The sequence below is a fragment of the Pleurodeles waltl genome, chromosome 1_2 (genome assembly GCF_031143425.1).
Source record: "Pleurodeles waltl isolate 20211129_DDA chromosome 1_2, aPleWal1.hap1.20221129, whole genome shotgun sequence".
Classification (NCBI taxonomy): domain Eukaryota; kingdom Metazoa; phylum Chordata; class Amphibia; order Caudata; family Salamandridae; genus Pleurodeles; species Pleurodeles waltl.
Window position 1 is genome coordinate 848358544 of NC_090437.1, and position 15714 is coordinate 848374257.

A 15714-nucleotide genomic window follows, 5' to 3' on the forward strand; every position below is an offset into this window, starting at 1 on the left:
TTGTGTTCATAGATGAATAGGTCAAGGAACTGTAGTTTTTTATCACCTATGTTCATGGTAAAGGTGAGGAAGGGATTAGCCCCGTTGAGCCAAACAGCGAACGCGAGGGCCTCTTCCTTACTACCAGTCCATATCAGCAGTACCTCATCAATGTATCGCTTCCAGAGTTTTATCTGGTCTCGGTAGGGGTTGTCATCGTTGAGGACCACAAGTTTCTCAAAATTGTCGACGTACAAGCAAGCCAAACTGGGGGCAAAGGTGCTGCCCATAGATGTCCCTTGTGTCTGTAGGAAGAAACTCTCTTCAAATTTGAAGTAGTTTCTTGTAAGAGCAAGGTGCGCTAGGTCCAGTATGAAACCCGGGGGGGGTTTGGATTCATCCATATTAGCTTCTAGAAGGTTTCTTATCACTTCCAGAGTGGCTTCTTGAGGGATGTTTGTATATAGCGATTCCACGTCAAGAGTGATCAGGAGTTCCTTTGTCTTGTCAAATGATAAAGACTCCAGTAACAGTATGACGTGCCATACCATTATTTGTAGCTCAGCTATCAGATCAAGTATCATGGCTGAGTTCAACCTATACCTCTCATATATTTCCTCCTCTGTCAGGTTAAAAAGTGTAATGCGCACTCTAAAAATGCGCTCCTGTCTCCTCCTCCCTCTCCTCAAACCTGCCAAGATCCTCATCCTCCTAGCCATGACGTAGAGTGCAGCCATTGTGGAAAAGAGTCTGAGGCATTCTGGGCCTCTTTATATAGGTTGCACCTGCAAAATGCCATTCTGCGAAAAATCGCAATTTGCGATTTTTGTATGCATCTCTTTGCGACTTGGATTTTGCGACTTGGATTTTGTGACTCGCAATTTCCTACTGGAAATTCCGAATCGCAAAATGCGACTCGCAAAACCAGGGCGCAAGGAAAAAAATTGCAATTTTTGTGATTTCTTATTTTTGGTCTGCAAATGCCTTTCATGCATCGCAGACCACGTTTTTGCACTCGCAAACGGCCAAATTTTGCGATTCACACCGTTTGCGAGTGCAAAAAAGTTTAATACATCTGGCACTTAATCTCTCCTTGCTACCAAAAATGAATGTGTACTTCTGTAATGTAACCAGTGCTCATTTAAATTGATGTAATACCTCTGTGTCAGGTTTGTGCTAGATAAAACTGCAAAACTGAAATAAAACACTCCAATAGCTTTGTGTTGAGTGTGTGCTACACAAAACTGCAAAACAAAAAAAAAAATCCTGACATAGCTTTTTCATCTCTGCAAGGTTGATGTAAATATAGTGATTTTGTTAAGAATGGCACCTGCTTTAGGGCGCTGTGAAATGGCCAAACATGTATTATCATGCTCTATATAAAAAACACAAGTTATTCACAGACTGCCCCAACATGCACCAGACAAAAAACCCCAGGGGAGAGGATGTGACATAAGGGCCAAAGCTGCCGTCTTTGGAGCTATCGAGCATGGTTCCAGTCTCAGCGCCGGCTCAACATCCTGTGATTCTGGGCAAGTCACTCAATCTCCCTTTGTTACCAAAAAGGAATATGTTCTTGTGTAATGTAACCAATGCTCATGTGGGGTGCTGCAATACATTTATATTGAGTTCATACTACATAAACTGCAAAAAAAAACAATGCCCCTGCAGACATCGCAGAGAAACAGCAAGATGTCCGAAACCAAGGAAGATGGAGAAACAGCATACTGCCATGAGCGAAGTAGTGAGGCAAACAATTTTAAAAAATAGTGCGCCACAATAAGTTACATTCACGATCGTGCAATAATCTATGTAACGGTCAGTCTCCAAGGCGGTAACAAAACTGCCTCTACGTGGGACAAACAAAAGCATTTACCAATGATATCATGGGACTTTTGAAAGGCTGGCCCAGGAACGAATGTAAGTGATGGGCTAGAGATGGGCATGGTTAAAGCCCACAGAATAGATTACAACATGTCGAGAAGACCAGCGCTTGTGTGCTGCTATGCTCGACCTAAAAATGCTTTTACCCACGCCAGCATGAGTGACCGATTTGAGTTGCTTGTCGCTGTAGGCTGCTGTTAATTGGAACGCTGCTTTGGTTCTGAAACGTGAAACTCTAAAAAACATGGGCTTTTGGGAAGGTAAAACTGGTAGTCTCAGGAGTATTTCCAACACAACTGTCATAGCAATACCATCTTGCTCTCTTGCTGTGGGTCGTGGAAACGTGGCATGGAAGACTCTCATGGTAGTGGAAACAATTTCGTTTTCGCGGACCAGATGTTCGAAGCTACTCGAGGCTTTTCCTCACAGACTTTTGTTCCACCAGTCTTGGGGCTAGGGTGGGGTGCCAAAGGTCAAAGGTTCCTAGATTTCACTTAAAACCTGTTCATCAAATATTAAATCCTCTCAAGAAAGTCGTAAATTCATTTAAGATGAAATAATACATCAACATGTTTTTAACCCCTTCCCTGCGGGCGTCCCTGGTGCGGGTCACGACCAGTGACCGACACCAGGGAGGGGGTTAATAAATCCTCGGGTGCGTCGCACCGAGGATTTATTTATTTATTTTTTTACATCCCAGGGAGACACAGAAGCTTCCGTGTCTCCCCCCGCCCCCCACCCGCCCCTTTGTGACGTCAGCACGCCGCGAGCAAAAGTTGATTTCCCCTTGCGGCCGCTTCCTGCTCCAATGGGGAAAACTGCCTTCCCCACGTTCGGGAAGGCCTCATAAGAAAGGGGAGACTCTCCCCTTTCTTACAAGGCCTTCTGAAAGAGTTTCCTGGCCCCGATCGGAGCACAGCTGCGATCGGGGGCCAGGAAACATCACTAGACGCCAGGGATTTCACTTGGGGGGGTCGGCCCCCTTGGAAAACGGGCGGCCCCCCCCCCCGGGGGCATATTTTTTTTTTAAAAAAGGTAGGTGCCTCCTGGCTTTTAGGCAGCAATAAAAAAGTCAAGTAAGTATTGTGACTATGTTTCTGCTACAAAAGGGTCAGACTTGTCTAGTGACAGTTTTAGTGCCATAAAGAAGCGCAGAAGGTTTATATGACTACTGCAAAGAGCAAATCTGTATTTTATGTAAATAGCTGAGTACATTAGTAAAGTCAGCCATTACCTGCGCTATAATACCAATGAAATGTATGTGCGGGGTGGAGGGCGGTTATGGAGAGATGAAGGGCACTTTTGCTGGGTGGTAATGAGGGAATCCGAGGAGGAGGGAGTGGGAGCACCAATAATGATTGTTGGACTGGGCGCAGGAGGTGCTAAAGACTGTGACGAATGGTATGTGACAAGGTGTTTTTTGAGTGTCTTGAAAGAACGTGCTGATTGAGGGAAGAAGCGCAGGTAAGGTGGCCTCTACTGTTGCACGTATCTCACACACACCATCGATTTTGTGACTGTCTACGTAGGCTAGTGTTTTAGAGCAACGGTTTAGCCAATAGCAGAGATGGCATCTTGATGGATGACGGCTGCCGGCACTCGGGTTATAGAGGACAGCTCTGACATAGGATCAGAGACTGAGACATCAGATACTGAGACAGCATCTGAGGGATAGGACAATGGCGCAGACTCTGGGAGTGATTTTTCAGTCGGCGGAGTCCCATTCGATAACTCCTCTTCCAGTACATTATAAGGGAGGTGATGAGGACAGTCCTGCTGTCCCTTCGCAAGCAGTCTGTGCAACTGGGTAATAGTGGGTTAGCCCAACCCAGAGAGCAGGTGAATGCGGCGGCAAGCAGAGAGAGAGAGAGTGCTCTCTTGGGAGCTCCCCAATTTAGTTCAGCCCCAAATTCCACCGCCCAAATCGTATTGTGGAGACATCAAAATTATCTATGGCAAAACACACTGGTTTGTAAGACAGGCACCTGTGTTTTTGGTCCTGGGTTTGGCGGCCATATAGAAAAACACACTAAACCCAAACATTTCTGGAAACAAGACATTCGGGGGAGTCCACAGAGGTGTGACTTGTGTGGATTCCCCATAGTTTTCTTACCCAGAATACCCTGCAAAGCTGAAATGTTGAATAAAAACTCTATTTTTCTCGCATTTCTGTCACACAAAATACAGGAATATGCTGGGATCCACAAAATTCCTACCACCCAGTGACTCCTCACCTGTCCTGATAAAAACACTACCCCACTTGAGTGCCTACACCTAGTGCCTGCGTCAGGAATGGATCACCCCAGGGTCAACAGCTGCCTCATGTGAGGACCAACATTGACAGTTGTGTGATCTATTCCTGTCGCGGGCACCAGGCTTACCCACACAAGTGAGGTACAGTTTTTATCGGGAGACTTGGGGGAATGCTGGGTCGAAGGAAATTTGTGGCTCCTCTCAGATTCCAGAACTTTCTGTCACCGAAATGTGAGGAAAACATGTTATTTTAGCCACATTTTGAGGTTTGCAAAGGATTCTGGGTAACAGAACTTGGTCAGAGCCCCACAAGTCATCCCATCTTGGATTCCCCTAGGTCTCTAGTTTTAAAAAATGCACAGGTTTGGTAGGTTTCCCTATGTGCCGGCTGAGCTAGAGGCCAAAATCTACAGGTAGGCACTTTGCAAAAAACAGCTCTGTTTTCTGTCAAAAAATGGAATGTGTCCATGTTGTGTTTTGGGGCATTTCCTGTTGCGGGCGCTAAGCCTACCCACACAAGTGAGGTATCATTTTTATCGGGAGACTTGGGGGAACGCTGGGTGGAAGGAAATTTGTGGCTCATCTCAGATTCCAGAACTTTCTGTCCCTGAAATGTGAGGAAAACGTGTTTTTTTAGCCACGTTTTGAGGTTTTGAGGTTTGCAAAGGATTCTGGGTAACAAAACCTGGTCAGAGCCCCACAAGTCACCCCATCTTGGATTGCCCTAGGTCTCTAGTTTTAAAAAATGCACAGGTTTGGTAGGTTTCCCTATGTGCCGGCTGAGCTAGAGGCCAAAATCTACAGGTAGGCACTTTGAAAAAAACAGCTCTGTTTTCTATCAAAAAATGGAATGTGTCCACGTTGTGTTTTGGGGCATTCCCTGTCGCGGGCGCTAAGCCTACCCACACAAGTGAGGTATCATTTTTATCAGGAGACTTGGGGGAACGCTGGGTGGAAGGAAATTTGTGGCTCCTCTCAGATTTCAGAACTTTCTGTCACTGAAATGTGAGGAAAACGTGTTTTTGTAGCCACGTTTTGAGGTTTGCAAAGGATTCTGGGTAACAGAACCTGGTCAGAGCCCTACAAGTCACCCCAGCTTGGATTCCCCTAGGTCTCTAGTTTTAAAAAATGCACAGGTTCGGTAGGTTTCCCTATGTGCCGGCTGAGCTAGAGGCCAAAATCTACAGGTAGGCACTTTGAAAAAAAAAGCTCTGTTTTCTGTCAAAAAATGGGATGTGTCCACGTTGTGTTTTGGGGCATTTCCTGTCACGGGCGATAGGCCTACCCACACAATTGAGGTATCATTTTTATCAGGAGACTTGGGGGAACGCTGGGTGGAAGGAAATTTGTGGCACCTCTCAGATTTCAGAACTTTCTGTCACTGAAATGTGAGGAAAACGTGTTTTTTTAGCCACGTTTTGAGGTTTGCAAAGGATTCTGGGTAACAGAACCTGGTCAGAGCCCTACAAGTCACCCCATCTTGGATTGCCCTAGGTCTCTAGTTTTCAAAAATGCACAGGTTTGGTAGGTTTCCCTATGTGCCGGCTGAGCTAGTGGCCAAAATCTACAGGTAGGCACTTTGCAAAAAACAGCTCTGTTTTCTGTCAAAAAATGTGATGTGTCCACGTTGTGTTTTGGGGCATTTCCTGTCGCAGGCGCTAGGCCTACCCACACAAGTGAGGTATCATTTTTATCGGGAGACTTGGAGGAACGCTGGGTGGAAGGAAATTTGTGGCTCCTCTCAGATTCCAGAACTTTCTGTCAGCGAAATGTGAGGAAAACGTGTTATTTTAGCCACATTTTGAGGTTTGCAAAGGATTCTGGGTAACAGAACCTGGTCAGAGCCCCACAAGTCACCCCATCTTGGATTTCCCTAGGTCTCTAGTTTTAAAAAATGCACAGGTTTGGTAGGTTTCCCTAGGTGCCGGCTGAGCTAGAGGCCAAAATCCACAGCTAGGCACTTTGCAAAAAACAACTCTGTTTTCTGTCAAAAAAATTTGATGTGTTCACGTTGTGTTTTGGGGCATTTCCTGTCGCGGGCGCTAGGCCTACCCACACAAGTGAGGTATCATTTTTATTGGGAGACTTGGGGGAACATAGAATAGCAAAACAAGTGTTATTGCCCCTTATCTTTCTCTACATTTTTTCCTTCCAAATATAAGAGTGTGTGTAAAAAAGACGTCTATTTAAGAAATGCCCTGCAATTCACATGATAGTATGGGCACCCCGGAATTCAGAGATGTGCAAATAACCACTGCTCCTCAAAACCTTATCTTGAGCCCATTTTGGAAATGCAAAGGTTTTCTTGATACCTATTTTTCACTCTTCTTATTTCAGCAAATGAATTGCTGCATCCCCAGTATAGAATAAAAAACAACTGCAGGGTGCAGCTCATTTATTGGCTCTGGGTACCTAGGGTTCTTGATGAACCTACAAGCCCTTTATATCCCCGCAACCATAAGAGTCCAGGAGACAAAACGGTATATTGCTTTTAGAAATCTGACATTGGAGGAAAAAGTTACAGAGTAAAACATAAAGAAAATTGGCTGTTGTTTTCAGCTCAATTTCAATATTTTTTTATTTCAGCTGTTATTTTCTGTAGGAAAACCTTGTAGGATCTACACAAATGACCCCTTGCTGAATTCAAAATTTTGTCTAGTTTTCAGAAATGTTTAGCTTTCCGGGATCCAGCATTGGTTTCATACCCATTCCTGTCATTAACTGGACGGAGGCTGAAAGCACCAAAAATAGTAAAAATGGGGTATGTCCCAGTAAAATGCCAAATTTGTGTTGAAAAATGTGGTTTTCTGATTCAAGTCTGCCCGTTCCTGAAAGGTGGGAAGATGGTGATTTCAACATCAGAAACCCTTTGTTGATGGCATTTTCAGGGAAAAACCACAAGCCTTCTTCGGCAGCCCTTTTTTCTCATTTGTTTGGAAAAAACAAATTTTTCACTGTATTTTGGCTAATTTCTTGGTCTCCTCCAGGGGAAACCACAAACTCTGGGTACCATTAGAATCCCTTGGATGTTGGAAAAAAAGGACGCAAATTTGGCGTGGATAGCTTATGAGGACAAAAAGTTATGAAGGCCTAAGCGCGAACTACTCCAAATAGCCAAAAAAGGGCTCAGCACTGGGGGGGGGGGGGAAGGCCCAGCAGCTAAGAGGTTAAAAAAAAGAATCGCTGGTGTATATCTGACACAAACACACACCTGCATTTCTCTAAACTGAATAATGTCATTCTTATTTTCAATCTTCATTGAATCCATTAAAAAGTGTAAAGGACACCACCTGGATGCACTATTTTCTACCTCTCTCATGTGTTAAAAAAGATGTCTTGACTGAATCTTGGAAGGCAGTCTGAAAACAATAAAAACATTTGCTTTATTAAGGAAATGCACAAAATAGTTGTTGGTTTAAGTATAGAAAGTTCCTCCTGGACACTGTAATCTGAAGCTGACATAAATAAAAAAGATGTGCATATTCTTTTATTGAGGCTGGACTATCCTTTCCAAAAACATCTTGAGCTTCTTGTCTCCTCTCCAAGTATACTTCTGGTTTATTGCTAGAGATCCAATAATTAATTTCAAGATTCATCACTGTTTTGAAAATATTCTCTCAGATCACAGAAACATAATTTAGCTGCCAATTACATCTCACACATCACTACTGTTCACGAATATATGCACTGAACTGGAACCGATAGCCAAAATGGTGATATACATTATTTGCAAATGTTTCAAGGTAAAAATATCATGGCAATGTAAAAATGTACACTGTTGCAAAATTAAAAAATTCCACATCAGAAAGACAGAATGGATTTCGAGGTAGTTATTCGTACGTCTGCAAAATATGTATACACAATGCTGAATAAAAAAAGATAGATTGAACATCCTTTTGCTTTCTCATATATGGCCTTCACATCCTGGGTCGAACACAAAACTAACGCATGACTGATGTGGAAAATCTCACATTGCCGTGTATCTGCTGAATATATTGCATATAAATAGTGTAGGAACAGAGAATATTGTGACATATACCATATGATACAGACAGCAACAGGGACATTTTTCAATTATTCTGTTAACTCTGTGGATCTTGTGGACCGGGACTATTGAGTACAAGGTAACGTTAATTTTAAAGCATTGTCTCTTTTCAAACAGATATAGGGGGTCATTCCAACCCTGGCGGTCGGTGTTAAAGCGGCGGTCAAACCGCCAACAGGCTGGCGGTAAAAAAAATGCAATTCCGACCCTGGCGGAAACCGCCAACAGAGACCGCCACTTTAACACACCGCCCGCCACGGCGGGACAAACAAACAGCGCGGCGGTCACCGCCAACAGACAGGTGTGAGACAATGTACCGCCCACCCTATCACAACCCACCAATCCGCCACCTTTTCCGGGGCGGTAGCCCCGCCGATAAAAACACGGCGGAAACAGCCATTTCAAACGGAAAACGCTCACCTCCATACACCCCACAAGGAATCTGGACAGCATGGAACCCGAACTACACATCCTACCATCCATTGTCTTCCTGCTCCTCTACCAGGAGCACGAACGCCGGCGCAGAAGACAACGGTGAGTACTGCACCTACGACACAGGGGAGGGGGAGGCAAAAAATTACGGGGACACACATATGCGACACACCCACCCTCACCCTCAACCACTACAACACACACATCAATGCATAGCAACACATCACAGTTACACCCCCAAACCCCCCCGGAAGAATGCAAAGGCAAAAGGAAATGATTATAAATATAGAATTATATTGTAAGACTGAGTATAAAATATATCACACATCTATAACTTTATATACATAAATTGTCCAGTCCGATATGTCTATCAGCCATTGTTCGTGGGCCACTGGGCCAAAACACATGGACAAAGCCCAAACAGGATACCTGCCTCCAACGGAGAGAACACTGCAGGGGCATCAGATAGGAAAACTACAGGCACCTCAGGGGGAAGGGAAGGGGGGGCACCTCAGCCAGATGAGTCCACGACGCCAGATCCATGAGGGGCCTCCATGGCCACTGTGCCATCCTGGGGAGTGCAAAGCCACAGTCTCACAAGTCTCTACAGTGGGTGGGTTGCCCACTGTGCCATCCTGGGGAGTGCAAAGCCACAGTCTCTCAAGTCTCTACAGTGGGTGGCTTGCCCACTGCCATATCCTGGGGAGTGCAAAGCCACAGTCTCTCAAGTTTCTACAGTGGGTGGGTTGCCCACTGTGCCATCCTGGGGAGTGCAAAGCCACAGTCTCTCAAGTCTCTACAGTGGATGGCTTGCCCACTGCCATATCCTGGGGAGTGCAAAGCCACAGTCTCTCAAGTGGATAACAGTCTCCACTGGTACTGGAGGGGGACTAGTGCCCAGAGTGCTTCGTGCAGCCCTGCCTGACACAGATGCGGGCCTGCCCCTTTCGCCAATGGGCCAGCGGTGCTTGAGATGAAGGGCCCAGTTCAGCGGTGCTTGAGATAAAGGGCCCAGTTCAGCGGTGCTTGAGACGGCGGTGCTTGAGACGGCGGTGCCCAGCGGAGCGGTGCTTGAGATGAAGGGCCCAGTTCAGCGGTGCTTGAGACGGCGGTGCCCAGCGGAGCGGTGCTTGAGATGAAGGGCCCAGTTCAGCGGTTCTTGAGACGGCGGTGCCCAGCGGAGCGGTGCTTGAGATGAAGGGCCCAGTTCAGCGGTTCTTGAGACGGCGGTGCCCAGCGGAGTGGTGCTTGAGATGAAGGGCCCAGTTCAGCGGTGCTTGAGATGAAGGGCCCAGTTCAGCGGTGCTTGAGACGGCGGTGCCCAGCGGAGCGGTGCTTGAGATGAAGGGCCCAGTTCAGCGGTTCTTGAGACGGCGGTGCCCAGCGGAGTGGTGCTTGAGATGAAGGGCCCAGTTCAGCGGTTCTTGAGACGGCGGTGCCCAGCGGAGCGGTGCTTGAGATGAAGGGCCCAGTTCAGCGGTGCTTGAGATGAAGGGCCCAGCTCAGTGGTGCTTGAGACAGCGGTGCCCAGCGGAGCGGTGCTTGAGATGAAGGGCCCAGTTCAGCGGTTCTTGAGACGGCGGTGCCCAGCGGAGCGGTGCTTGAGATGAAGGGCCCAGTTCAGAGGCTCTTGAGACGGCGGTGCCCAGCGGAGCAGTGCTTGAGATGAAGGGCCCAGTTCAGCGGTTCTTGAGATGGCAGTGCCCAGCGGAGCAGTGCTTGAGATGAAGGGCCCAGTTCAGCGGTGCTTGAGACGGCAGTGCCCAGCGGAGCGGTGCTTGAGATGAAGGGCCCAGTTCAGCTGTGTTTGAGACGGCGGTGCCCAGCGGAGCTTGAGAGGAAGGGCCCAGTTCAGCGGTTCTTGAGACGGCGGTGCCCAGCGGAGCGTTGCTTGAGATGAAGGGCCCAGTTCAGCGGTTCTTGAGAAGGCGGTGCCCAGCGGAGCGGTGCTTGAGATGAAGGGCCCAGTTCAGCGGTGCTTGAGATGAAGGGCCCAGTTCAGCGGTGCTTGAGACGGCGGTGCCCAGCGGAGCGGTGCTTGAGATGAAGGGCCCAGTTCAGCGGTTCTTGAGACGGCGGTGCCCAGCGGAGCGGTGCTTGAGATGAAGGGCCCAGTTCAGCGGTGCTTGAGACGGCGGTGCCCAGCGCAGCGGTGCTTGAGATGAAGGGCCCAGTTCAGCAGTGCTTGAGATGAAGGGCCCAGTTAAGCGGTGCTTGAGATGAAGGGCCCAGTTCAGCGGTGCTTGAGATGAAGGGCCCAGTTCAGCGGTTCTTGAGACGGCGGTGCCCAGCGGAGCGGTGCTTGAGATGAAGGGCCCAGTTCAGCGGTTCTTGAGACGGTGGTGCCCAGCGGAGCGGTGCTTGAGATGAAGGGCCCAGTTCAGCGGTGCTTGAGATGAAGGGCCCAGTTCAGCGGTGCTTGAGATGAAGGGCCCAGTTCAGCGGTGCTTGAGACGGCAGTGCCCAGCGGAGCGGTGCTTGAGATGAGTGTCCTGGTCAGCGGATCCGGCCCAGGCATGGATGTCACTCGCCACCTGACATGTGGCTGGCGGGGCCTTCCTGCCCATCTGTCTGGTGGCTTGCGGGGCCCTCCTGGGCTGCAGTTCTCGGCCTGTGGGTGTCCTCCTGCCCACCTGGGACGTGGATTGCGGGGCCCTCCTGGGCTGCAGTACCGGGCCAGTGTGTGTCCTCCTGCACACCTGGGATGGGGCTAGTGGGGCCCTCCTGGCCAGCTGGCCTGCTGCCGGACTTGTCGGGCGTGCTGCCCTTCCCACCCTTCCCTGCACGCTTGTGGCCCTTTTCCACCTTTGGTGGTGTGCCAGGTGGCACCCCACTTCCTGACGGAGCCAATGTAGGGATTTTGGTCCCTGGGGTCTTTGGTCGCTTGCGCCAGGCACTGGCAATCTTAGGATGCTTTTCCGGTGGTGGGCTGGCCGTGCCTTGGCTCCTAGCTGAACTGGACGCCCTTGAGGGTGGGGGACTCCACAGTCCATGGACAACAGTCTTCACAGGTCCCGGTTTTGTGGTGGCTGAGGTGCTGATTGGAGTCTTATGAGATGGAGGGGGTGGGGGAGTTGTTGGAAAGAGGTTAAGGTTGGCAAGGAAAAGCAATTTGGAAAGAGAGGGACGGGTAGGTGTAGTGGGTATGGGAGTGGAGGAAGAGGATGTGGTTGTAGGAGTGTGAAGTCTGGTGTCTTTGGGTGCAGGTGCTTGGGCTGGAGGCTGTCGTGAGGTGGATGGCTGTTGGGTGGGTGGCTGCCTGCGTTTGTGTAGTTTGGAGGAGGGGGTGACAGACACACTTGGAGAGGACACAGGGGACGTGTAAATGGTAGTGAGGGTGGTGACTGCACGTGTGCGGAGTGTTCTGGTGGGTGTGCTGGTGATGGACGTAGTGGCTGAAGATGTTGTGCATGCAAGTGTGAGTGGAGACGTCACAGGGAGGGAGGAGGGAGACGAGGAGGAGGGGGACACAGTGGAGGCAGTGGCTGTTGGCATGTCTGCATGTGGATGTTGCTTGTGTGAATGCTTGTGTGATGTGTGGTGCTTATGTCTGGATGAGCTTCCCTTGGGTGTTGAGGTGTGTGCAGGCTGGTCTGTAGGTGTGTCTGGGATAGGCAGAGGTACAGGGGATTGGGTCTGGGTGGAGGAAGTTGGAGGGGGGAGGCTAGAGACAGGGACAATTGCTGCTGTCAGTGCTGAGGCCAGAGCGTTGAACGATCGCTGATGGGCAGCCTGACCCAAATGAATGCCCTCCAGGTATGCATTACTCTGGTGCACCTCTCTTTGTACACCCTGGATGGCATTCAAAAGGGTAGACTGCCCAACAATGATGGTCCTTAGGAGGTCAATGACCTGCTCACTGAGGGCAGCAGGGGTGACAGGGGCAGGGCCTGAGGTGCCGTGGGCGAAGGAGATGCCCACATTCCTGGGTGAGCGGGCACAGGCCAAACGCTGATGTGCTGCTGGGAGGGCAGTGCTGGTGTGCTGGGTGGTGGCTGTACCTGTTGTTGCGGGGGGCACGGATGTTGCCACCACCACAAGGGAGCTCCCTTCAGAGATCGAGTCGCTGTCACTGACATCAGCACGAGTCCCCGCTGTGGAGCTCCCCTCGCCCTCTGTATCACTGGTGAAATCCGAGTCAGTTGCATGGCCCGCCATGGCCATGTGAGATGCAGCTCCCTCGTGCTCCGATGCCACTTCTCCTCCGCCTGATGATGCTAATGCACACATGAACAGGAAGACCACAAAAAAGGGGGGGAGGAGAAATAAAGACATGTTGAGTGCATGGATTACCGCTACCGTTGGCGGACAAGACAGACACAGAAGCCCCCTGCACTACGCAATCCGTGGGACATGGCCTACAAGCTTATGGACGACAACTGCACACATAGATGACACAGGGCCATGGATACCTGTACTTGGCACCCTACAGAGGTGGGGGGCGGGGGCACAGGGCCATGCCTTACGGAAGGGCCTAGCCTACAGAAATCGCCCTGGCCTAGGGATACCCACAGCCCTCCTCCCCCACCCAGACACCTCCACTGCGCGCAAAGTCAGCAGAATGTATTTGTACTCACCCCCTTGTGTCTGCTGTGATGTCCTCACGAGCCCATCCAAATCGGGGTAGGCCACCACCAGGATCCGGGACATCAGGGGGGTCAAATGACGACTGGCACCCCTCCTACGTTGGGAGGCCATCCCCAGCTGAGCCTCCGCTGTCTTCCTGCTCTCGTGTCGGATGTCCTCCCACCTCTTCCGGCAGTGGGTGCCCCGTCTGTTGTGGACCCCCAGGGTCCGGACGTCCTTGGCGATGGCACGCCAAATCGCGACTTTCTGGTGGGCGCTGACCTATGTAACATGTACAGGGAGAGAAAAATTGTCATCACCTTCTGCATGCTCGATGTGAGTGGCCCCCCATCCCCACCCTTGCCATGTGGCACATGCTCTCATCTGTCGTTTGATGCATGCCTCAATCGCTCCCCTCCCCACCATCTTTCATCCACCCGACTCAACCCAGGCATTGCCCACTAAGCATGGTCCCAGTGTACTTACCTGTTGGTCTGGAGGACCGTAGAGTAGAGCATACTGGGGGAGGACCCCATCCACAAGTTTCTCCAACTCCTCCGCAGTGAAGGCAGGGGCCCTTTCCTCAGTCGCATGAGCCATTGTCTCTTCCAGACCGAGGTCACAGCAGCACTTGCAGTGTAGGTCCTCTCCTGTCGAAGATCAGGTATCGAGTGATTAAGCAGATAGAAAATGGTGGTCACGCACATCGTCATTGGCTCCTGAAACCCATAGGGTTCAATGTTAACCAATGCGGCTTAGCGCCGCGGTCTTCGACCGCCTACCGCCGCGGTGTGCCACGCCAGCGCATTGACCTCACATTCCACTGTCGCACTTCACAGGTCAGGCAGCCGCCATTTCAAGGGCCCACATGGCCTAATTACCAACTGCGTCACACATACCTAGGCCATGCACCAACACTCATACAAGCCATGCAATGCATTCGGAATCGTGCTATGTGCAAGCTGTGGTTACGTACCTGTGGGTTGCTTGACTCTGTGCTCGCTGTTGTCCTTTATAGGCACCGTCCGCTGGGACATGCGAGGAGATGGAGGAATCTTCCCGTGTACAGACCGCTGGTGGACCTGTCGACAATGGAGGAACGACACGTCTTACTGACATACAGGCTTGACCGAGCCACTATACAGGAACTGTGTGCCCAGCTGGAGCCAGACCTGATGTCACCCATCCGCCAACCCACAGGGATCCCCCCTCTAGTGCAGGTGCTGTCAGTACTCCATTTCTTAGCAAGTGGGTCATTTCAAACAACAGTGGCCATATCATCAGGGATGTCCCAGCCTATGTTTTCCAAGGTGTTGTCCAGAGTGTTGTTTGCCCTGCTGAAACACATGCGGAGCTACATCGTTTTCCCTGAGATGGGGGATTTGCCTACAGTGAAGGGTGATTTCTATGCCCTTGGACATATCCCCAACATCATAGGTGCCATTGATGGGACACATGTTGCTTTGGTCCCCCCCAGCAGGAGTGAACAGGTGTACAGGAACCGGAAGAGTTATCATTCGATGAATGTACAGATGGTGTGTTTGGCTGACCAGTACATCTCCCATGTTAATGCCAAGTTCCCTGGGTCAGTGCATGACGCGTACATCATGCGGAATAGCAGCATCCCGTATGTGATGGGTCAACTCCAGAGGCACCGGGTGTGGCTATTAGGGGACTCTGGTTACCCCAACCTGTCCTGGCTACTGACCCCAGTGAGGAATCCCAGGACAAGGGCAGAGGAACGGTACAATGAGGCCCATGGGCGGACTAGGAGGGTGATCAAGCGAACCTTTGGCCTCCTGAAGGCCAGGTTCAGGTGCCTCCATATGACAGGTGGATCCCTAATGTACTCACCAAAGAAGGTGTGCCAGATCATCGTGACCTGCTGTATGCTTCACAACCTGGCTTTGCGCCGCCAGGTGCCTTTTCTGCAGGAGGATGGTCCAGATGGTGGTGTTGTAGCAGCTGTGGAGCCTGTGGAGAGTCAAGAGGAGGAAGCCGAAGAGGACGACATAGAGAACAGGAACACAGTAATACAGCAGTATTTTCAGTGACACACAGGTAAGAGTAGACACCGGCATATTACATTTACTTAAAGACTCCTACCTCTCTACTGTCTGACTTTTTCACCCAGTGTATGCTAACTGTGTTGTGACTTTCCCTTCCGTTTTCAGAGCTGTGGGCCCCACTGCGTGACATCTGCTTTGTTTCCCCATGGACTACAGCTGTGTGACAGCGGTTTGTTACCATCACAATGTGAATGAACATTTTGGCATGGTCATGTCTAATACATTTGTTCTAAATCACAGCCAGACTCCAGATTGTTTTGTGCAATAAGGGGCATATTTATACTCTGTTTGTGCCGGAATTGCGTCGTTTTTTTTACGCAAATCCGACGCAAAGCTAACTCCATATTTATACTTTGGCGTTAGACCCGTCTAGCGCCAAAGATCTTGGAGTTAGCGTCATTTTTTTGCGTGGACACCTACCTTGCGTTAATGATATGCAAGGTAGGCGTTCCCGTCTAAAAAATGACTCCAAGGCATGTGCGCCTT